General features: G+C 42.5%; 1 protein-coding gene across 7 annotated transcripts in view; it reads left to right on the plus strand.

The window, feature by feature from the left end:
* Positions 1–24,342, plus strand: part of GRIK2 (glutamate ionotropic receptor kainate type subunit 2) — an 808,572-nt gene that overhangs the window by 113,090 nt on the left and 671,140 nt on the right. The window contains exon 1 of one of the 7 annotated variants that reach the window (XM_053302001.1): positions 4,394–4,460. The exons of the other annotated variants lie outside the window; for them this stretch is intronic. The gene's annotated coding sequence lies outside the window, so the exon portion shown is untranslated. Of the gene's footprint in view, positions 1–4,393; positions 4,461–24,342 lie in introns of those variants that run through there. 7 annotated transcript variants of the gene reach the window in all.

The following is a 24,342-nucleotide window of genomic DNA, read 5'->3' on the forward strand; positions in this document are numbered from 1 at the left end:
TTGGCCAGATTAGCACGTGTGCCCTTCTTAAAAATAGGAACAACTGCAACCCTCCATGTTTTGGGGATTTGGCCAGTCCTATCTATATAAGTGAAAAGTGAGGCCAGGATTGGTGCCCACCATTCTGGATTATTTTTAATTGCCTCCGGGGGAATAAAATCTTCCCCTGGCGCTTTGCCAGGTCTTAATTGTGCAATTAAAGAAAGAATTTCAGAGATTGAAACCGGAGCCCACAAATGTGTAGACTCAATCTCTTGAAAAATATGTTCAGAGCAAGCATTAGGGTCACTATACAGATCGGAGAAGTATTTCTTCCACACTTCAGGGTGGATGTGACAGCTAGACGGAGTGAAATTATAACTGGAGGGATACTTAACTAAGCACCAGAATAGCGATGAATCTTTAGTTCTGACCGCCTGGGCTAACCTCTTCCAATTCTCCCTCACAGCTTCTCTTTTTTTATGCCATAACAAGCACTTATATCGTCTTTTTTCCTTCAGCAGAATCTGAGTATCATGCCCACTAGAAGTTCTTTTATAATTCTGATAACTAATAAGAAGAGCTTTCCCGGCACCGACACATTCTCCATCGAACCAAGCTTGGGAACCCCTTTGACGGTGCCGAGAAGGCTTATGAGTATTACTACATAATAGCTGTTGACATTCGAAAAGTAGGGCATTATAAGATGTCAAAAGGGTAGGTGGTGAGTCGTTACTAAGAACAGATTCACGTCTATTCCTCAAATGATCAGAAGCCAACAGATCTTTAAACATTTGATCAAATTGAGTTGACCATCTTTTTCTACGCATTACATCCCCACCCTCAACAGGAAATGGTTACAAAAATTTTAAGTGTGGGTAAAGGAAGGAGGACTTGAGACAAAGAAAAATAGGTAAATGGTCACTATTAAATCTAGGGGTGACCTCCAAACTCTCCACATAAGGGAGAAGGTTTCTTGAGGAAATGAAATAGTCGATAAGGCTCATCTTAGAACCTGCCAAATAAGTGAACTCAACAGGATGATCTTTGGGGACTGAGCCGTTCAGTATATTAAAATTGACTCTAAAAACCATGCGACTTAGACACAAGCCTGCATGGTTAGATTTCATATCCGTAGAGGCTCGAATAAAAGGGAGTTCATCTACCCCTAAACTATTTGGATAGGCCTTCTGTTGTGAGTATAAAGTAAAATCATCTGGGCCTATCGTTGCATTCAGGTCCCCCCCCCCATTACCACAAAAGCGTCCGAAAAGGCAAATGAGAGATCTACAATATAATTTTCCAATTCAGACCAAACCGCTCCAATCTGTGATTTTCTATTCTGCGGAGGAAGGTAAATATTAATGAACAACAGTTTATAATAACTGAATTGGATCAAAACAGCCATGGCAAAAGGTGTAAGAGTAGAGATGAGTCTCGAAGAGGCTCGCAATGAGGTGGCAACAAGAATGCCCAACCCACCTTTACATCTGCCACGACCCACCCCCGGCGATGCTTTGAGTGTGTAAGACAAAAAGCCATCAAGGATTAGGTCATCCAACGTCCAAGTTTCCTTGTTGCAAGGACCTTTTTGCTGTATTCCTGCTCTCTTGTTCCAGGTATCTGTTTTGCCTTGCTCCTAGCAATTTGCTGCTGCTGTTCATAACCTCAACTTGTTCCAGCTGTTTAGTTTCTGCCAGAAGGGTTGGTTGGCTGGTTGCTCACCTCATCTCCTCTTCTTGGAAAACTTATGGCAGCTGTGGCCAAGGGCACAGCCAATGGCCTGCCTGTAGCTGGCCGCCAAAGGGAACTGGCCTTGGGTGGCTGGGCCTTTGGTGGTGGAACTGGGAGCAGTAACATTATTTTGAACAACTTGTGTCTGGTCTTGGGACTGCCTCTCTCTTAGTTTGGCCGAAGGATGTGTCTCAGCTTATTAGGGGGTGAAGAAGTGGAGTGTGTGGTTCTTCAGCAGGGGCAGCTATTCCAGTGGTGATGGGGCACAGAAGGAGAAAGAGCATTGGCAGGTCAGCAGGCCATTACAGGGGAAGGAAAAACAAAAATGTAATAGCCGTTTTCCCCTTACAAACTGCCCTGTCAGCTCTTTGACCTTGGGGTGCAGTGCCAACTACCCACAAAACCTCACTTTGCTCCTCTGCAATGCCAGGCCAGCCCAAAATGAATCTCAAATTATCCATGATCTATTTGTAGATGAGGGAGCTGATGAGGCGTGCATTACAGAGACCTGGTTGTGAGAGGCTAGTGGCCCAGTCTGGTCCCTGCTTCTCCCTACAGGATACTTTGTTGTGGAGCAGGTGAGAGAACGTGAGCAGGGAGGTGGAATGGCTGTTGTTTATAAGTATATCCCTTATGAGGATCCTTGTCAGAGCACCTGGCTATACTGAGTGTGCGTTCTTGAGTCCTGGGACCAGGACTAGATTGGGACTTCTGTGGGTGTATTGATCATCCCGCTGCCCTAACCGAACTGTCAGATTTGGTTGTGAAGCTGGCATTGTAAATACTCAGGTTGATGGTGGTGGGTGACTTCAATGTTCAGTTTGGGATTGAACTGTCAGGAGCAGCTCGGGAGTTCATAGTGGCCATGACAACTATGGGTCTTTCCCAATTGGTCTCAGGGCCAACACATGTTGTTAGTCACACACTTGATTTGATATTTTGCTCTGATCAAAAGGTGTTCAGTGGGTGAGGATGCCAATGATTTCCGCCAATGATTGTCATGGACAGACCACCACTTGGCGAAGGTTCAATTTGAAGCCACTAGTCACCTCTTCAGGGTTGAAGGGCCTATTAGGATGGTCCACCTGAGGAGGCTATTGGATCCAATAGAATTCCAAGAAACCTTGTAGGGCTTTAATGTTGCCTCTACTGGTGCTCTTGTTGGCGTCCTGGAGGAAAATTAGAATAATGAGCTCACTAGGGTGATAGACCCGATAGCTCCTAAGTGTCTTCTCTGAAAAGCTACTAAATTAGCTTCATAGAAGGAAGAACTATGGGAGCTGAAGTGGTTAGGTAGATTACGAGAGCACAAATGGAGAACGAATTGGCTCAAATGTGACTGACAGATTACAGCACTGAGCACAATTGAAGACCTATGCTCTGGCAATACGTGCGGCAATGAAGCTATTTTTTGTTGTGAGTATTGCATCTGCAAGTTTGCATCCAACAGAATTGTCAAGGGTGGTGATGAAACTTATACAGACCCCTTCCACTCTGGCTATGGAACTGTCAGTTAGCTGCTGTGAAGTTTTTAAACGAGTTTTTTGTGGATGAAATTTCATATTCGAGCTGACCTGGATTCCATTGTTGGTGCAGAGTCTTTAGAGGGGTTATCCAGTAACTCCTCTTTTGTGGTTATATTGGATCAGCTTCAGTTTGTGACTCCTGAGGATGTGAACAAGCTGCTTGGGACTGTATGTCCTACCACCTGTTCTCTTGACCCTTGTTTGACATGCCTTATATTATCGAGTAGGGAGATTGTTGGAGAGGACCTGGTTGAGATAATAAATGCTTCTCTGAGGGAAGGTAGGATGCCTTTTTGTTTAAAGGAGGCAATTATTAGACCTCTTTTAAAGAAGCCTACACTTGATCCCTCAGAGTTAGGCAATTATAGGCCTGTCTCCAATCTCCCATGGTTGGCCAAGGTGATTGAGAAGGGGGTGGCCTCTCAACTCCAAGTAGACTTGGATGAAACGGATTATCTAGACCCATTTCAAACTGGCTTTTGGGCAGGTTATGGCACGGAGACTGCTTTGGTCAGCCTGATGGATGGTCTCAAAAAGGGAATTGACAGAGGGAGTGTGACTCTGTTGGTCTTTTTTGATCTCTTGGCCAATTTTGAACCCATCAACCATGGGATTCTTCTGGATCGCCTGTGGGGACTGGGTACAGGGGGCATTGCTTTGCAGTGGTCCCAATCATACCTCTCAGGCAGATTTCAGAAGGTGTTTCCTGGATACTGCTGCTCTACAAATTGAGAGTTTTTGTATGGTGTGCCTCAGGACTCCATCTTGTCTCCAATGCTTTTTAACATCTACATGAAACCGCTGGGAGAGATCATCAGGGGATTTGGTACAGGGTGTTATCAGTATGCTGATCACACCCAAATCTACTTTTTCATGTCAGCTTCATCAGACAATGGCTTAACTTCCCTAAATGCTTGCCTTGAGGCAATAATGGGCTGGGTGAGGGATAACAAACTGAGACAGAATCCAAACAAGGCAGGGGGGCTTATTGTAGGAAGCCGCATTTCTGCAGGAAATAGGATAGATCTGCCTGTTCCAGATGGGGTTACACTCCCCCAGAAGGTACAGTTTCACAGTTTGGGAGAACTTCTAGACCTAACCTTCTCTCCGATACCTCAGGTGGAGGCAGTGGCCAGGAGTGCTTTCTATCAGCTTCGGCTGGTTCGCCAATTGCACCCGTTCCTGGAAGTGAGTGACCTTAAGACGGTGGTGCACATGCTGGTAAGCTCCAGATTTAACTACTGCAATGCACTCTTCATGGGGCTGCCTGTGTACATAGTTCGGAAGCTGCAATTGGTGCAGAATGCTGCTGTCAGATTGGACTCCAGGATGTCCTGTAGAGATCATATTACTCCAGTTTTAAAAAATCTACACCAGATACCAATAGATTTCTGGACAAAATAGAGAGTGCTGCATATTACCTATAAAAACCCTTAATGGACTGGGCCAACAGTATTTAAGAGAATGCCTTCTTTATTATGAACCTCGCTGCCTATTAAGATCTTCAGGGGAGGTTTGTCTGTGAGTGCCGCCAGCTCGTCTGGTGGTGACTTAAAGGCAAACCTTCTCTGTAGTTGCCCCAGGGCTGTGGAATACTTCCTGCTGAAATTAGAGATGCTCCATCCCTGTTGTCTTTTAGGAAACAACTAAAGGGACGTCTCTTCAGTCAAGCTTTTTAGTTAGTTGGTGTGTTTTATGGGTATTTTAATTTGATCTTTCTAACCGTGAAATTCTTGGTTTGTTTTATGCTGTAAACCTCCTGGAGACTTCGGTAGTGGTGTGGTATACAAATTTGCTTAAATAAATAAATAAATAAATGTGTTATTTGCTTTTCTGTCACTGCTGCTGTGGATGTGAACATGCAATGTGGCCCTGTCTTCCCATGGTTCCTTGGGATACTTCATTGCTCTCTCTTCTTTATTGTCTTCCAAGAATGAGCTGGCAGAAATACCCATCCATGATGCAGGAGGGATGACATCTGCGTCCCACTGCTTATAGACGGCAGGAGGTTTCTGTTAGTAGGGTTATATCCAGCACATGGGATGCCTGGCTATGTACCCTGAGGTCAAATGTCTTTAAGCTTCTGTACTAGAATCAGACATATGATTTGAAAAATGGTCTATGTTGCTAGGATCTCAGCTTCAGGGGAATTCAATCAGACAGCTATTTACAAGGTAGTTATTTATTTATTTTATTTATTTAATTAACATATTTTATACCGCCCAAAACTTATGTCTCTGGGCGGTTTACAACAAGATAAAAACAGCATTAAAACATTAGTTACAAACAAAAACAAGAAATTTAAAACACAACAATTTAAAATGTTTAAAACAATATTCTAAAACAACCTTAAAAACAATCAAAACAGTATCAGTTAAAAGCCTGGGTGAACAGATGTGTCTTTAAAGACTTTTTTAAAAAAAGTCTTTAGCTTGTTATATATATGTTCTGGATTGTTCATGTGGCCCGTTTGTGCATATATCATGCTATTTTATATTATTTTAGCCCCTTAATTATATCTTGCACATGCAGGAGTACAGGTAGGTTTTTCTGGTTTGTTTACAATGTCCTCACAGCACTCAAATAACAGCTGAGCAACTCAGTTCTATTATTAGTTTTGTGTATACACTTTGTTCTTGTGACATTTTCAAAGGACCTTTTGTGCCCTTAGCTATGCTGAACATTATATTTATCAACCTTGCTCAGAGGGAACTATTTAGTTTCCCTACTTTCCCTTTGGAAAAGTAGTTTGGTGATCAATTCTCAAATAGAAAACACATCCACCACACCACCTCCCCCAAAAAGTTGTGGCATACCAGATTCTACCATTTCGTTTTATTGAACTTTAAATTAAAATCCTCATATACAAATCTTTGGGCTATAAAGAAAAATCTGTGGTTTCACCATTAAACCCCTTAAAAACTTCACAAACCTGCAAGGTTGACTCGTCTTGTTTTTTTGTTTTACATCCATCAATGAGGCATGTATTTATAGAGCACTTTTCTTGCTTCTGGCATTCTTGACTTCTATGGTGGCAAACAGGACCATGCTTAGAAAAGGATAGGATGTACTTTCCAAAATGGAATTTTCTTTGCCTGCTTGGAACTCCTGTCTCTTCTGAAAGAATTTCTGTAGTTCGTCTTCACAGAAATTTGTTTTCCCAGAATAATTCTTCAAGGTATAAATATTAGACAGATATGAACTGGTTTCATATCTTGAGTACCAGTTGCAGAGGAGTAACAGCAGGAGGGAGGGCATGCCAGCAGGGAATATATACCAGCAGGGATTCGAACCGGCAACCTTCTGCTTGTTAATCAAGCATTTCCCCGCTGCACCACTTAAGGTGACTTCTTTCTTTAACGGTGTGGAAGAAATAATTTAACATACAGTGGCTGGCTTCCTGGCTAACAAAGTGCATGCTTTAGTAGGGTCTGTGGGGATGCACCAGGAGTGCTTCTGGGGCACAGCCTAGGCAGTTCTCAGAAGTATTAGCACTTGTGCAACACCAGTAGTGCAATAGGGCTCTTGCTACCTCCCCATAGACTAAAGCATGTGCTTTGTTAGGATGTGAGTCAGTGATGGGGAAACCTCCAGCAGCTGAATTTCTGCCTTTCATATAAAGCAGAAAGCTCCTTCTGCAAGAAACTGTTGACTGGCCAGATTAAACTAGAGAGAAGAGATTACAGATGTAAATGATTATAATCTCTGGTGTATATTATTCAATGCTTGAAGAGAGGTCTGTCAGAAGGTTAGCATTTGGCTTTGTATTTTTTTAAAAAAATATTTTGCTGTAAACATGTTTCATTTTTCTTTCAGAGCACGTCTTGCTAAAAACGTTACAGCACACCAGTGGCAACTAATCTTGCCTCTTAAAATTGCCACCTAATGGGAAAATGAAGACAAATTTCTTCCATAGTGATCTTGGGGAGTGTATTTGGATTCTTTTAGTAGTTTTTGTTTAGGTCTTCCTGCACTTTCATTTCATGATCAGTTAATAGAAAATGTCATTATGTCCATGGGACACAATATTTGCTTCTCAAATTTCCAAACATGTTAGTTTGAAAACTAACATTTTTAAAAATGATCTACCATACAACCATGTGGTGTCTCACTGGATTTTTTTTTTTTAGGTTGCTAACTTGTGTTCTCTATGTTTACAGCAGGTACTGGGTAGCTATCTGGTTCATATGGTATTAGCAGTCATGTTAAATTAATAAATCATAATAAAGGGTAAAGAGAAGGCACTGGTTTGCCTTATTATATAGGTTCTTTGTTCTTAACAGATACCCTGAGGATGTCCCCCCACCTTCCCCCGGCTTGATCTATAATAGAAGATTGTCTTTAAAACTCCTTCTTCAAAAGAATTAATTAAAATAAACCCTTACTGTACCACCATTTGCTATATCTGATGACCTTAGCAAAGCCATTTAAAAGTTGACGGTGGCAAAAGCTGGCTGCCCTTATGATCCCAAGTGTAACGTAAGAGTTTGTTCTCGCCTTGGAAAATATGCTAGTTGGGTCTGGGAGCATTACACGGGGTCCATGGGACTTCCTGGGTTGATCTCTGGTCAAAACCAGAGGTGCAGCCAGTCTCTGAGGAGATTCTCATGATCAGCAAAAAGCAGGCTAAGGGAGTCTAGCCCACTTTTTGCTGATCGTCTGCTGCCAGGGGAGCCATGCGGCCCCCAGCAGCAAACCCTCCTAATCCTCCCTCCCCTTAGCCGAGGTTAGAGGAGCGAGCGCTCCGCTAACCCCATCTTTTTGATCGTGTATTGCCGTGGCATGGCTCTATGCTGCGGCAACACACAAGGAGACCCCCAGCGGGAGGCTGAAACCACCCTCCCGGCCCTGGTGGTCTCTCCAGGAACTCTCATCCTGGAACTTCTGGGGGCCATGCAGCCCCCAATCCCTGCAGGCCCTGCTGGCTCCATGACGGAGCTAGCAGTCATGTGGGCGGCTGATCCCGCCACCCTGGGCTGTCTGATGGTTGTCTGTGGGGAGGGCAAGCTAAGCCTGCTCTCCCTGCAAACTCTCTGAAGGAGGGTCTCACCGATCGTGAGACTCGTCTCTGTTTCCTGCCTCGTGGATTTACTAATCGAACATGTGGTCTTGCAGGCTGGGGATGGGCAGAAAGCTATGGACATAGAAAGCTATGGACAGAAAGAGGGTCTTGGGGATCACCCACAGGCTCTTCTGAGGACTGTAGGTCATCAGCAACTGCCCAGCAATGCCAACCCTTGTACAATAATGCTGGCCCTGTTACGAAGGAAATGTTCCAAAAACTGGGGCTGTTTGTTCCTCTTAAACATATTGGAACATATATAATTGTTTGCCTTAGGTGGCAAAGCATTGATGTAGAGCCTTTCTGTCCTCTGCTGTCTTTGTGGTGACTGTCCAAGAACCATTCCTGACTGCTTGGCAAGTGGAAGAGTTCAGTCCTTATGGTGGCAGTACGTCATAGGCCCATCATTGACACAGTAGGGCAGCACTTTTATTCTGTCTCTTGAGACTCAATGCAGTGTTGAAAAGCATGTAGCATACTGCAATCTTTGTGAGGCTAGGCAGGCTTGGAAAACCGTTTCCTCAGGGAAACTTGCATTTAAATTTTTTAAAGGATAACCAATTTGGCGGGAGTTCAAACATTCATAGAACTTAAGTAAAATAACGGAAGCAAAAATCTCCTTAGAGCTATTTTGAGCGAGTCAAGGCTACATTCAGCTATGAAATATTTATATTTTTGACTGCGGTTTATTTAATAAATATTTTATTGCTCAATTCTACTTTTTTGTGTGCATTTCTCAGCTTCTTCCATGCTTATCCTTAAATGTTGCTGAATGCTATGTTTGAGATTAAGTCTCTTGTTTTCATTGCACAGGACCCAACTACCCCCATCCTTCCATGGGAGTCAGATTCTGCTAAACCTGTATCAAGGCTTGAATCAATCTTCTATGTCTAATTTGATTAAAGTTATTTAAGTTAAGTTCTGCCTTGGCTTGGAAATCTGAAGCCAGCATTCCTTATGGCTGACACATGGGTGCTAATGAAAACAGCAACAGGTGTGCACAGGTGCAGATCTGTTCACAGGTACAATTATTCATACATTATGTTGTACCCTTGTACAGCAGTATACTTCCTATCTGAACCATGCATTTGAAGGCCTTGTGACCAGGTTCACTTTAAAATGAATGGAAGTATAGTCATTCACACACACAAAAAGTTGTGGCGTAGAAACATTTTACCCTTGTACAAGATAATGTCTGAATAAGGCTTCTGTCTCCTCCTCCTCTTCCTCTTCCATCTGTAGTGTTTAACAAATTAAATTATTTAATTAATAATTAAACTTTAATTAGTTTGTCATGGAGTGATTCAATATGTTAAAGAAATTACATCTGTATTGTGTCTGTGGAAACCTGGAATAACTTTGCTAAATGCCTTTTGTGGAGCCACCATTGTCTGCTTCATGCAGGGAGCTGATTATGCTTTTGTTATTGGCAGCAAAACTTTGCATTGTCAAACAATGAGAAAAGAGGAACCCTCCAAAAATTAATCGTTGGTTTGATATAATTTCTTAGGTACAGTTTTACCTAAAGTTTTAGGTACAGGACAACCTCTCTTCCCATCTAAAGGCCTTTGCTCATCCCAGTTATAACACAGTCTCTCAAGTGTCGGTTACCCTTTTTAAATTTTATTGATGGCAAAAAATCTATGTATATAAGACCAGAAAGGTGAAAAATGGTTTTTATTTCATAATTTTATGATTAAGTGAAGTAATAATACTAAAAAAACAAAAACCCTAAAGTGTGTTGCTTGTTCCTGAGCTGAATTCTATCTGGGTGTGTGTGTTGCTTTTTTCTTTTGTACATTTCTATAAAATTATATATAATTTAATAATGTAATAAAATACAGGATGTGGCTCAGCATATTGCACAGTTCACACTTCTTTTTTCACAAGCAAGAAGACCTGCATGTTTACATGCAGAAGGTTCCAAGTTCCCTCCTTGGCTTCTCCAAGATAGGGCTGAGAGAGATTCCTGCCTGCAACCTTGGAGAAGCCGCTGCCAGTCTGGGCAGAATTTGCAAGCACCCAGAGGACATCTACAGTCAGGGGCGTAGCTAGCCTGCTGGCGGCCCGTGTGCGGCCATGGCAGGTGCCCCGATAGCCCCCCCCCCCTGCGACTGACATCAGACGGAGGGGATATCCATGCCCCCCGTGTCTGATGTCAGACGCGGGGGGGTGGTGGTGGTCTGGCTCCCGAACGGAGCCTTGAGGCTCCGTTCGGGAGAACCAGCTTAACTGCTGAAGGGGCCGCGCGGCCTCTTCGGCAGTTAGACAAAGGCTGGTGTTGCATTCGCAGCGCAGCTCAGGAGCGGCTCTTCCCTGCAGGGAAGAGCTGCTTCTGGGCTGTGTTGCAAACACAGCACCAGACTTAGCTGCTGAAGGGGCCGTTCGCAGCACCAGCCAGGAGCAACTCTTCCCTGCCTTTGCAGGGAAGAGCCGCTCCTGGCTGGTGCTTTGTTTAGCTCCTGAAGGGGAGCCTTTGTTTAGCTCCCAAAGGGGCCGCGCGGCCCCCACTCGGGAGCTAGACTACCGCCCCTGCGTCTGATGTCAAATGCGGGGTGTGTGTCAGGGCCGCGAATGGCAGCTCCTGATTGGGCACGGCTCAGGTTCTTTGAACCAGTTCGCCCAATTATAGCTACGCCCCTGTCTACGGTAGATGTTCCACGTGTCATTGCCTGGAGGGGAGGCACTTGGATGGAGCTTTACACCCAATGATAATCCTGGGTACTACTCCATCTGTGCACCATATGCAGATCTGCATGTAAGGGGAATTGTGAAAGAGGGGAGACCTCATTCTCCCACCACTATGGGACAAGGGGTGGCTGTTCTTGGACACTGGCAAGGGTACACATGGGCAGGCATGCTTACAGGAGGCACAGTTTCACAGGAGCTTGTCTGCAGTCCCAAAGTCTAGAACAGCAGACTCTGGTGAAGCCCTCTCCATGGCTCGCTTGCACATAGCAATCTGGCTCTATTCAGAGTCCTCATGCCCCTACACACTGATCAGGGAGGTGTCTTAGGGGATGTATTGCTCTCGTTAATCAGTGATGATTTGTCCAGGCATTTTTCTCCCACCCCAGCCCTTCTCATGAGTTGTCTGGGGGCTGTCCCCATTGCTTTTCCCTCTCATGCTTGGCCAGTGAGCCCTGGGTTGAGTGGCTGGATCCTTGAAGAAGTATCTCAGTTGACTCAAGACTGTCCCTGGTGACCAGCTTTGATCAGCCTGAAGCCCCCAAAAGGGGAAGCAGCTGGCCACCCCTTCCCCAACCTGTCTGGGAAAAACACAGAACCTAGCTGATAGGGTGGGGAATGGTTTACTTATCCCTCCCACCGCTTTCCCGCATCTGTCTCCGTATTTTCTTTAGTAATTGGGGCGGCAGGATACCTCCCTGCCGCCCCTTCTCCCGGCGCTTGGCTGCACAGTGCAAAAGGCTTTTAGAAGCCTTTCGTGCCCGCATGCAATTTCTTTAGTAAGCGGTGCAGTGAATGCACCTTCCCCCGCTTCCTTCCTTACCTTCCCCCGCTTAGTGCAAAAGGCTTCAAAAGGCTTAGTGCAAAAGGCTACGCGCACGCCCATACTCGACTCGGCAAAACCTTGACTGTTGGGGGTGAACCTTAGAGATAACCGAAGGTTCCCATTGGAGTGGCAAGGAAAACTGGAGTTAGCTTTTGGGCCATAACTGCGGTTTTGCATGTTCGGGTGTAATGGAGTTACAATCTCAGCCAGGTTTAATTGTGGTTAGCCATTACATTCCCACAGTTGGGATAAAACAAACCTGGCTATGAAGCCATGGTTTGGTCCTGATTTGCTACTTCCTATCAACAGAAAGTTTGAGCTCAGAATGATTTGAAGCAGTACTCGGAAGTAAACCATAGTTCCTGAGCTTCATTCAAAAAACAAAACAAAACCCTTTTCCTCTCCTATTGGGAGGAGCAAGTGTTAATGGAGTGACATCCCATTTATTCTGGCCACCGTTGTTGTTTGCATACAGCTTTGCATAGGTCCAAGCTGAGGACAGATCCTGGATAGGATGTTTAAAATGTCACCACCAATGCATTCTTTGCCATTGTATTCGTTGTATTGTATCCTCTGCCATCACACTGTGCCTCAATCAATCAAGGATCCATGCAAGGTTCTCTGTTATACAGCTGTGCTGAATAGACATGATGCCAAACATTCTTTAGTGGGTACAAGTGAGCGGCAGCTCTGCAGTTATTTATTTAGCATATTTTTATACCGCCCAAAACTTACGTCTCTAAGTATTAGAATACTTACAACAAAGGCACTTTCACAGTTGTATCCTACACTTTGAAAAGAGCCCTTCAACAGCAATGCATATGCTTCCATGCCTTGAAATGAGATAGAATCAGAATACTTAAGAAGAAAGGCACTTTCACAGTTTCTTTATGATGATCATAGGTGTCTATCACTTTATGTGTGTGTGATGGAAGTGTGTGTGTGTGTGTGTGTGTGTGTGTGTGTGTGTGGTAAGGAGAGTAAATAACAATAGCATATGAATGTTTGCAATTAAAAAATGACAGCCATCAGCTGATTTATGAAACAACCTCTTATGGGTCCTGCAAAATGAAAATGAGCCTTCAGAGTGTGAAGTAAGCAGATTCCTACAAAATAGCTTCTTTTATAACCAAATCTATTAGTACATTATAATGGAAAGGACTTCTAATAATAATATACCATCATTCTTACTCTGTGTCCTGCAGGAAATCATCACTGCTCATGCTTGTTTAGGCTTAATAAAAAAGATGTTAAGTAAAGTGTTGAGACAAGATTGCCATCTGCCACACAAAATTGCCAATTTCAAAAGAGCAATGGTGGGAAGAAAGGTGTCTTTAATTATTTTTTTCACTTTGAGAGAGAGAAAAGATACTTCAAATAGGCAAAAAGCTAATTGACTGCAGCACCTATCAGGCTGTGAGACATCATTAGCACAGTACATTCTCAGTATTTCAATAACAGATGTATAGATACACTTAAGCACATATATTTTTCCTATAACACATGCTTATAATTTTGAAGACACTACCATTCTTTTTAAAAAAAATTATTTCAACTAGGATGAATGAGGCTAATATAGCCCAAAAACAAAAGTAGAAGCCGTAAAATAATCTCAAATGTGTTTACAAAACTGGCCTTTACCAAAGTATTTAATTATAAGTCTAAGATGACAAAACCATGATATGATATGGAAAAACCCCAAGTAATCTACATTGCTTACAAAGGATATATTTGCTTCAATAATCAAATAAATAATTAATAAATAATATCTGGAATGCCTATAATATATGTGATGTATAGTTAATGACTGCAAAATAAATGAGTGAACGTGACTTACTCATGATGAGAATGTTTGCACTCTAGTGAAGGAGAATGCGGGTGGGGGGGATTCTGTTAGTAACATCTGCTTTTATCCAAATCACATTTGAAGTAATGGAGCTGTTCAAAAATAAGACCTGTTCTTCATCTTTTGTATGGATTGTACAATTTTAATTTTTTAGTAAACTAACATTCTGGTCATGAGGAGATAACACTTATTTAAGCATTTGTTCAGTGGCCATTTATTTATCCTGAAATCTAAATGTTCACAAAAATTATTTTCTCCAGTTTGGGACTTTTGACCTGAGAAGAAAGTATATATTGGGGGGTGGGGGTTATGCACAAGAAAGCACATTTGGTTCAAACTAAGGCCCATGATGCACAGAGGCTGTTCTCATGACCAGCCTAACTCAGAGTGGAGCAGCCCAGCCTGGGTTAAGCTAGTTGTGAGAAGCGGCTGCAGATGATCCAAAGGCAGCCCTAGGTGGCCAGATTGGCCACCCACATGACTGCCGGCTCCGTCATGGAGCCAGCGGGGGGCTCTGGGGATTGGGGGGCATCCAGGAGAGACCCCCGAGCCCGGGAGGCTGCTTGCAGCATCCTGGTCAGGGGTCTACTCATGTGTCGCCATGCACCGCGGCAAAACATGAGCAAAAAGATGAGGTTAACGGAGTCTCATCTAAGGGGAGGGGTATTTATGGAGGCTAGCTGCCGGGAGCTGCACAGCTCCTGTTGCAGCACACAATCACTCAAAATTGGGCTATGCTCCCTTAGCCTGCTTTTGGGCAATCGTGAGAATAGCCTCAATGAGTTCATGGTAGGGGAAAAAGTTGAAACATGAGCTTCATAGCTGAGTCTTTATAGTCATTGTGTTAATTAAGCCTCATGTTATGCAAGATAAAAATAGCTAGAGATATGCCATACATAGGAAGCTGCCATATACTGAGTCCGACCATTGGTCTATCTAGCTCAGTTTTGTCTTCACAGACTGGCAGCGGCTTCTCCAAGTTTGCAGAGGAATCTCTCTCAGCCCTCTCTTGGAGATGCCAGGGAGGGAACTTAAAACCTTTTGACTAGTTAGGCCTTGAGCCTGATCCAGCAGGGCTGTTCTTATGTTCTTACATACTCAGAAATAAGTTCCACTATAAGTTCCACTATTTTCAATTGCAGCTACCTAATGGCTCAGTGGGGAAATGACTTGAATAGCAATCCAGAGGTTGCTAGTTCAAATCCCCACTGGTATGTTTTACAGACTATGGGAAACACCTATATCGGGCAGCAACTATATAGGAAGATGCTGAAAGGCATCATCTCATACTGTGCGGGAGATGGTAATGGGCAATAAACCCCTCCTTTATTCTACCAAAGACAACCACAGGGCTCTGTGGTCGCCAGAAGTCGACACCAACTCAACGGCACACTTTACCTATATTCAATGGACTTACTCAATGGTAAGTGTGCACAGGATTCCATTTTTAATGTGGATATTTATTTAACATTATTTAACTGTGGAAAGATGATCTGCATGTGCATATCTTATTGTTTGGATTTCCCCCCCACATATGTCAAGTTGACAATGAGTCTGGATATAAGATGATTTGTCAAAGGTATAAGAATATTGATAGTGAATCATTTTAAAATGCAACAGGGCAGACGACTGCTGTACTTTGTGTGCAAGATATTCGCGGACACTGAAGCATATTTTGTGACCTGTATAATATTATTCTGAAATTTGTAATAATCTTCTGAACTTGCCATCAGTGAAAATGCATAAATAGGAAGAATGACTTAAATGGCTTACTGATGTAGCAATTCCTCTGGCTCTCATCTTTTGGAGGTCACCATTAATTGCTGATCTTCCCTATTATTGCTGTGCTGATGTCTTGCACATTTCATGCAAGTAATTTTCCTTTATTGGGTTCGTTATTAATAATTTGCCTCAGAAGTTTGTGATGTATTCTTGAATTCATGAATGCTATTGTAATTGTGTTAACCCATCATTTGTCCTTCATATATCTTTTTCGTATAGTACTTCCCCTAAGCACTGTACAATGTAAGAAAAATGGCAAGAAATTATGTAAGAGGGGCAGAAAGAGAACATAGACGTTTTAACAAAGTATTGAAAGAATGAGTGGAGAAGAAAGAGTAATTGCAGCACAGAGATAAAGCAGTAAAAGATCATGTAGAGTCCTCCAGACAGAAAGGAGAAGGTTAAACTTTATATGAGTTAATATCATTAGAAGCCAATGAAGAGCGATAAAGAGAATAAAGCAAAGAATTACGAGTGGAGACTAAATATATAGACTGGCATGATTCTCCTCCTCTCTCATCATCTAAACCATCAGTGTAGCTTTACTCTCAGTTATTAATAGCTGTTTTAAAAAATGTTAGGAATGCTTCATAAGAGCTGAGGCTGAATAGTTCTCTTAACCATTTTAGAGAATTGGTCTAGGCCACCCCTGCACAGAACAGCCTTGCTTCACCCTAATTTTAAGGGCTCCTTTCACAGGTGGCTCTTTGCAATGTTTCAGGTGTTGCTCCCTGACACACATGGCAATGCTCTGAACTTGACGGAGACTTGCAGCATAGCTCTACAGGGACACATCTGTTTTAAAAGACAAAAGACTGAACTGTTTTAATCACAGGGGAAAAAATTCCATTACATCAAAAGATATAGTCAATGAGGACTAAATACTTATTGCATTATACATGGAAATGTGCATGCATATTGACAGCATGTGCAGACATCTGATTCAACAGACAAATCTCCTTGCTAGATTAATATATGCTTATTGTTATACACCAGAGGTTCCCAACTTTGGGTCTCCATATGTTGTTAGACAACACTCCCATCACTCCAGTCTCAATGGCCAAAGGCCAACAATATTTGGAAAACCAAGTTTGGGTACCCCTTGCTATCAAAAAATGAAATGGGACTTGGTTCTAGATATCAGGCTGAGCTAAATCGTTTCAAGTACGAACTTTTTGCTCAGTCTGGGATGGAGTTCAAAGAAGGTTCCACTGCCTTACTCTGTTTCTTTCCAACTCAATTGTTTTGTAGTGGCAGAGTGGTGATTCTTTAAGTGGTTGCTGGCTGCTATTTTCCCCAACAACCATGGCAAGACATGGGGTGAATTTGGATTATACAGCCAACTCGTCACATTCATGCAATGTAGAACAATAAACATGGATCTCCTGCTCCCTTGTTGTGTGTCATTATTCAGTCTTATAATTGCAGGGGGATTTAAAGTAATTGTGTGTGATATAATTGAATGTGAGGGGTGATTCAGAGGATATGATCCATGTGATTATGAGACTGTGGGATGGTACACCAAGAGATGGAACTGGACGTGCCATTACATCTAGCGTTGTATAGTGTGCAGGGATAGTTGGATGTATAATCATATCAGCCAATTGTATGTGTGTTGTCGAATTCCAAGGGAAGTGCTTTAAAAGGAATTTAAATGTATTTGAAGTAGTTTGATGGACAGTATTATCATGAATATCTCAGCATTCAGGTTTAAAATAGTCATTGGACTGACATGTCATGTAAGAAATGATACTAATTATATTTAGAATCTTCTTTGGGTTTTTGTACTGCATATGGAAAGATATATCAAATGACATGGACGTTTTTCAGCAAAAGTGTCCTAGAAGATCAAAGCATATAGTTTGATTCATCCAGTATTTCAATAGTTTGGATATGCTCAAGCAGGTGTAAGATGTTGAGCACTGCCAAGAAAAGATACTTTAAAAGGAAAAATGTGTATCCTGACAGGCTGCTTCAGTATCTCTAGGAAGGCACCCCACACTGGCAGACAGTGTTTGTTTTTATGTTTCTTTATCTTACAGCCCATTTAATGACAAGGCATTGGAACAAAGCAGTTCAGCATGCAAATTCCAAACAAATCTGACTCCACATGCAAGTGTTGCCTGCTTGCCTAGACTTGCTAAACCAAGCAGAAAATGACACTTTCCTGTCTCTGTCATTTGCTTCTGCCAGGTGGAGCTGAGTTCAGTTAATGGTGCTTCCTCCTTTGGCAGATAATCAGCAGACTCTGTCTATAGAAATATATAGTGTTTTCTTTCCAGATTCAAAAATGGTGAAAGCAATGCCTAAACAAATGATTAGGCAGAAATTAATGGACAAAGTTGCAAAGACCTAATCTTTTACGTGTTGGATAAAAAGGATTGGATTTTGAAATTCACATTTTAAAATAACAATTCCAGTGCTTTTCTGAACATTTCAAATGGGTTATCTAATGTGGGCCACCAAGCCAAATGCAGCTAGCCATCTACAGTATAAGGTGCTTGAAAACCTCTCCTCCCATTTATGTAATCCTGCAGCCTAGACAAACATTGGGGTTATTCACACAGTCTAGCCAGTGGGTGGAACAAAGACTTCCCAAGCCTTGCTTTCCCCTCAGGCAATTGTTCATTGCTCTGTGGCAGTGCGGAGCGCACTTCCACAGAGTCAGCCCTGCTCTATGCAGCACGGAGCAGGGTGGATTGATGTGAGGCTGGGACTTGTTGTCCTGGCCTTCATGAATCACACAGTGCACTGCATGACACACATGATACATTAGATGATTCCCCCAAGAGACCGGTGCTCTAGGTGCCCAGCTTGCACATGAACAAGGAGCCAGGGTTTAGGGAGCACTCGCTCCCTAAACCTTAGCTAGCGGATGAGCTAAAAAGCCAGGCTAGGTAGCATCGGGCCACTGGGATCAGGCCTGATCCCGGTGGTTCTCATGGGCAGCCTAACACAGGCTGGGCATCTCTAGCCTGGGTGGTTAAGCTGCGCATGAGAACAGCCTCATAATGTAAAGATATTTGGGACAGTACTTGTACTCAAGGACAGCATGTTGGTGGGCTTACAGAACACACATGGGAGTAGGGTATGGCCTACATGGGAGTAGGCTATGCCCAGTGTCTACTGCCTAGGTGTAGAGTCCACACTTTATAGAAGATCTGATGAGATAGGAAGTAAAATCAGGAAGTCTTTCGAACCAAATGGCTTGCCTTTGACCTAGTGGGTTGCATGTTTGCAGGCCTGGAATAACTCATGACATGTACTCCATTGGTGTAATAGTTGTCAAGTTCATAAATGAGGATTTGCTTCATTTATAAATCTTGCAACATCCTGAAAATTTCTGATTTTATGGATGAAACTAACAGATGTAGAAATGTCAGTTTTATGCCTTCCAATCTATAAAGCTGCCACAGTGGCTTAATGGCAGCAGAGTGGGTGGAGGTTTATTCTTTCGGGAAGGAAATGTGTAGAGGCTGTCACATGAGTAGCTTGCAGTCTGGTGCTGCATCACCCCATTTCTGTGCAGCACCTACCCGAGCACCAGCCATGTTGCTGCATAATGCTGACAGAGCCAACCCTCGTCTCAGCTTGCCTCACATCTCTCTCCAGAAAAAAGTAAGTTTCCTTTCCTCCTTGACTCTTCTCAGCAGCCTTGTTTTACCTCATGCTTCACCAGCTGTCAACAACTTCAGAGGGAAAAAGTTCTAGGGTTGTTTACTGCCATTGTAAACACAAAGCAATCTTAATCCTAATCTTTGTTTAACTAAGCTTTATTCAGAAGCAATTACCGTTTTCTCCTTTCCCTTTCCCTCCCTTTTCTTTCTGACTCCACCCGCCACACTCTCTACAGGATCCACACTGGGACAGACTTCTCAACAACAAAACATAACAGATTCCTAAAAAGATTCCCCTTCCTTTATAACACCCAGAACTGAATTAATTTAAAATTCAGTGACAAAGTCTTGAAGTCTTTTATATGCTCTCCTGTCACACACACTTCTCCTGATTCTTGGGATCTCTGGCATAGAAGCTGTTAGTGATTTATGCGCCACATGGAGCTCTAGGTGGGGCTGCCCTTGAAGAATATTCAGAAACTGCAGCTAGTGCCAAATGCAACAGCTAGGAGTTTATCTGGAGCTGCCCACTGGGAGCACATCACACCTATTCTGAAAGAGTTGCACTGGCTGCCAGTTTGTTTCAGGGTCCAACTCAAGGTGCTGGTTTTGACCTCTAAAGCCCTTGACGGTTTGGGCCCGGGATATCTGAGGGACCGCCTGCTCCCAAGGGCTGCTGCTCACATGACAAGGTCATCTGAGGGGACCCTTCTCTGGGTGCCAACAATGAGGGCCTTCTCTGCTGTTGCCCCCAGACTCTGGAATGCTTTCCCAGTGGCTATTCACTCTTCTGTCTCCATCACGGTTTTTAGAAAGTGTGTGAAATCTTGGCTTTTTTACCCAGGCTTATATATGATTGTCTCCGCTACTGCTGCTTTGTATTTTGTATGGTTATATTGTGTTTGTATTTAAAATATTTTAAGTCAGATCTATTTTTTAAATGAGAGCTATGTTTTTATATTCTAGCTTAATATTTTAATTGTGTAATTTGTATCGTCTTGTTTTAATTTTTCTGCGTGAACCTTCTTGAGATTGTTTTAATGAAAGGCAGTATACAAATTTAACAATAAATAAATAATAAATAAAATTTCTTTTCTGGTACAGAGAATTGCCTATCACTTTCATTAGCCTCATCCGTGAAGTCAAAACTGGAGGCAAATTTCTCTCCAGTTCCTCTCTTGAGATCAGACTCCCTTCCCTCTTTTCTCATAGTGCTTGAAAGTCTCAAACTGGTCCATTTCTTTCCATCATCCAATATGACAGAATCTCCTCAGATTTCGATTATTTGTTTTGGTCCAAAATATTGGGAACATCACTTTCTCACTTTATAAGGCAGTTGTAATTGAACCTTTTCACACCCCATTTCTGACCCACATACAATTTGTATTTTTGATGCTTATCCCTTACCCAATCACAAATCTCTTCATCTTCAGGATGACATGGAAAGCCCTATCAGTTGTTGCCATTAGGTAAGTTTGGTGGTGGCTTTGCTTCCTCTCAGCAGTTCAAAGGGTGATTTTGCTGTCGTAGAATGAGGAATAGTTGGATAAGCAAATGGGTTCACAGATTGCCTCTTTCCCAGGGTTGTTGTTGTGTAGTAGCCAGTTGCAAACTTTCTTTCATTGATCTGTTCATCTTCTCCACTAAGTCATTTCCTTGAGGATGGTACAAGGAAATAGTCTTGTGTTTTATCCCATGGTTATGCAACTATTGCTCCATTTCAAATGTGGTAAGCTGTGTCCCATTGTCAGTCACTTGTTCTTTAGGAAGACCTTCTCTCACAAAAAAAACTGTAGCCATGAACTGGATCACTTTATTTGTAGTAATGTCACCAAATGAAACTTCTGGCCTCCTGGAATAGTAATCCACCAGCACTATAGCAAAATGTTATTTCATGGGTTGGTTATCAAAAAGCTCCATTATATCCAGAGCAAGTTTTCTCCAGGGACCACTGGGGTACTCTACTCAAGTCAAAGTGGTTGTAAAAGTCTTTGTCACATACAGCACAAGCCATACAGTGCCTGATTACATTTTCAATGTGTTTGTCCATACCTGGCCACCAGATAAATTCTCTGATTCACCTTTTAGTCAAGCTCATGCCCAGGTGACGTTGCTGGGCAATTTTGATCACTTTTCCTTGTAAGGAGATTGGCAGCACCAAGTGATCAGTCATCAGCACCACCTCATTGAGAAGGGACAGCTCACTTGCTACGTGCATGGATGGATGAAGATGTTCAGGTACCCTGTTTTTGCATGGCCATCCATTAGTTATGTAAGGTTTAAGTTCAGTAAGCACTTGATCAGCACTGAGGACGTGATCACTCCATGAGTGGATAAAACTATTTGTGCAATTACTATTCCTTCATCCTCTTCTTCTATGATCTCCTCATGGCCTGGAAATGAAAGTTGAGATAAACAATTTGCAGTTGTATTCTGAATACCTAGCAGATATTCCACCTGGAAATCAGAGCCCAGGTGATCCATTTGGCTGTTCTTGGGGTTGTTCAATTTGATCCTCTAGTAGTAAATAAAGCAGATAGAGGTTTATGCTTTGACCATAAAGTGAATTTTCTGCCCCATAAGTAAGTCCTGAAATGCCTCACTGCCCAGAAACATGCTAGAGCTTCTTTTTCAATGACAGAATACATCTACTCTGGAAGCAAAGGAAACTGTCCCCTTTTTTGCTGGGTCAAGACAGCATCTAAACCATATCCAGTGGTTACAATAGTGTGTCTGTTGGTATCAAAAGAAGTGAGTGCAGGGCTTTCAGCAATGGGTGATTTGATATTCTAGCCTTGCAGGATACACCCCAGTTAAATGCTACATTCCTTTTTTAAAAAAAGATGCAGTGGAGCCTCTGTGCTTGCCTCTGTTGCCAAACAGGGCCTGCCGCAGTGGCAACCAATCCTCCTGGGTGCACCTCAGCCAATCAGGCGCCTCCACCCCCCAGCCAATCAGCTGGGCTCCAGGGTGCACATTCCAAGGCACACACAGGAGAATTAAATATATAGATACTCAGAGTCCTAAAAATGATCAAAGTAGATCCTTGTTGTATGTCTCTGGTGCTTCCCAAATAGCTTTCACCAAGTCTGTTTTGGGATGTCCACCACTCTGAGATATTGTGTGTCCCATGTATGTGACTGAGTGTATAGAAAACTGTAATTTCTCTGCAGAGATAGTAAGTCTGTTGTGTAAATTTTCTTAAGACTGTCAGTTTAGCATCATGCTTCTCAATGGTTTTGCCATACACTAAAATGTCATCCTGAAAGTGATGCTATCCGTAGTCCCAAAAATTGCATGCATCATTCATTGAAATACTGAAGCTACAGAAGCTAATCCAAAGGGCATTCATTTGATTTGAAAAATACCCTATGTATTTGTGAGCCATGTATTTGTGAGAACTTTTGAGCAGAGGAATCTGATGATAGGCCAAAGACAAGTCCAAAGTTTTGAACACAGGCCTTTTTCAGAGTAAGCAGTATTTCATTGATATTGGATAATGGATGACAATCCACTACCATGGAGGTCACATCTCTTCAATCTATGCAAATTCAATGTGCATCATTTGATTTTCATTCAAGAACAATGGGAGAGAGCCATTCGAATGAACCAACAGGTTATATGATGTCCGCATGCTGTACTCTTTAAAGCTCCTCTTTAAGTGGTTGGCACAATACTATAGGTATGTTCCCTACTTTGTGTTGTACAGGTATTAACTTTGCCTTTATCTGAATTTTATGTTTTAAATGTATGGCAGTGCCAGGAGTATCAGAAAAAAACATCCAAGAAATCAGCAATCATGTTAGCATATGGATGCTTCCATGACAGCAGTGAAGTATCCAGTTATGGCACTAGGGGAACCTCCATATCCTCATGGGTAGATGTCTGTAGGCTGCAGGTGTAGATCTGATGTAGTAAGGAGTTTATTTTAAAGTATATGGGATATGATAGTGTAAGGAGGACCAGAACCAGCCATTACCTGCACCTCATGGCCATTAAGTTTAACTTGACAATGTGGAGAAGCAGGCTCTGAGTCTGTCACACTTAAAACGCTGTCAGGAAGTGGTTCATCCGTCTCATCCTTATATCGTGAATTAGTAATGGAGTGGGCAGCAGACTTGGAAATCTTAGCAAAGTGCCCCCTTTTCTTGCATCTGTTGCAAGTAACTTTCTGTGAAGGATATTGAACAAAATCAGCTTTGTGGGCAGAGTATCCACATCAGTAGCATTGGTAGCTCCTCCTGTCCTGTGCTGCCACTTTCTTGGGCAGTGTCATATGAGAAGATTGGGATTGGAAGGATTTAGACTGAACAGTTTGGATTTCAGGAAGTTGGTTTGGGGGTACCCAAAAGAGTGATTTGGCACAGTGAAGAGCATTTTTAATCCCCCAGCCATCACTATAACTGTATCCAAGTTATGTTTTCACTCCAGTAGCAGTCATTCACACAGTTTGAAGCAGTTTGTTTTCATAACAGTATGATCCTTGAGCATTTCAGAGATGCAAACTCAGCAGAACTGGCAAACTCACAGGTTGCACTTAAGGCATGCAATGCTGTGACATACTGATCAATAGATTCACCAGGCAGTTGAGATCTATAATAGAACTTGTAACACTTGTAAGGAAGCATCTTCTTCGCCATGAGCCCCATCGCCCATTGAGATCTTCTGGGGAGGTACGTCTACAGTTGCCACCAATTCCTCTGTGGCTACTCGAGGACAGACCTTCTCCATTGCTGCCCCTGGGCTTTGGAATGTACTCCCTGTTGAGATAAGAGCCTCCCCATCTCTGGTAACATTGTAAAAGTCATTGAAGACATAGTTGTTCACCCAGGCTTTTCATTAGGTTTATAGTTTTAATACTTTTAATGTTGGGTTTTAAATTATTTAAATGTTTAATATTTATATGACTTTAATTGTAAACCACCCAGAGACATGAGTTTGGGGCATTATAGAAATATTTTAAATAAATAAATAAATATTCATCAATCACATTCAAAATAGTGTTGAAATGATCATATAAGGCATGATGAGCAGCTTCATAAGGCTTGGCATCTCCTTCTAAGTTGGTAGGAAATGGCAAATGGGTAAGTATTATTTGGCCTTCATGGCCCAGGCAGTGGAGCAATAGCTGGTTCAAAATCTTGTCAGATAGCTGGTGCAAGATCTCATTGCCAAATGTTTTATAACTGCTTCCCTTGTAAACACAAAGCAATCTTATGTTTGTTTAACTAAGCTTTCTCCTTTCCCTCTCTTTCATTTCTGACTTTAGCACCCACACTCTC

The sequence above is a fragment of the Hemicordylus capensis genome, chromosome 1 (genome assembly GCF_027244095.1).
Source record: "Hemicordylus capensis ecotype Gifberg chromosome 1, rHemCap1.1.pri, whole genome shotgun sequence".
NCBI lineage: Eukaryota > Metazoa > Chordata > Lepidosauria > Squamata > Cordylidae > Hemicordylus > Hemicordylus capensis.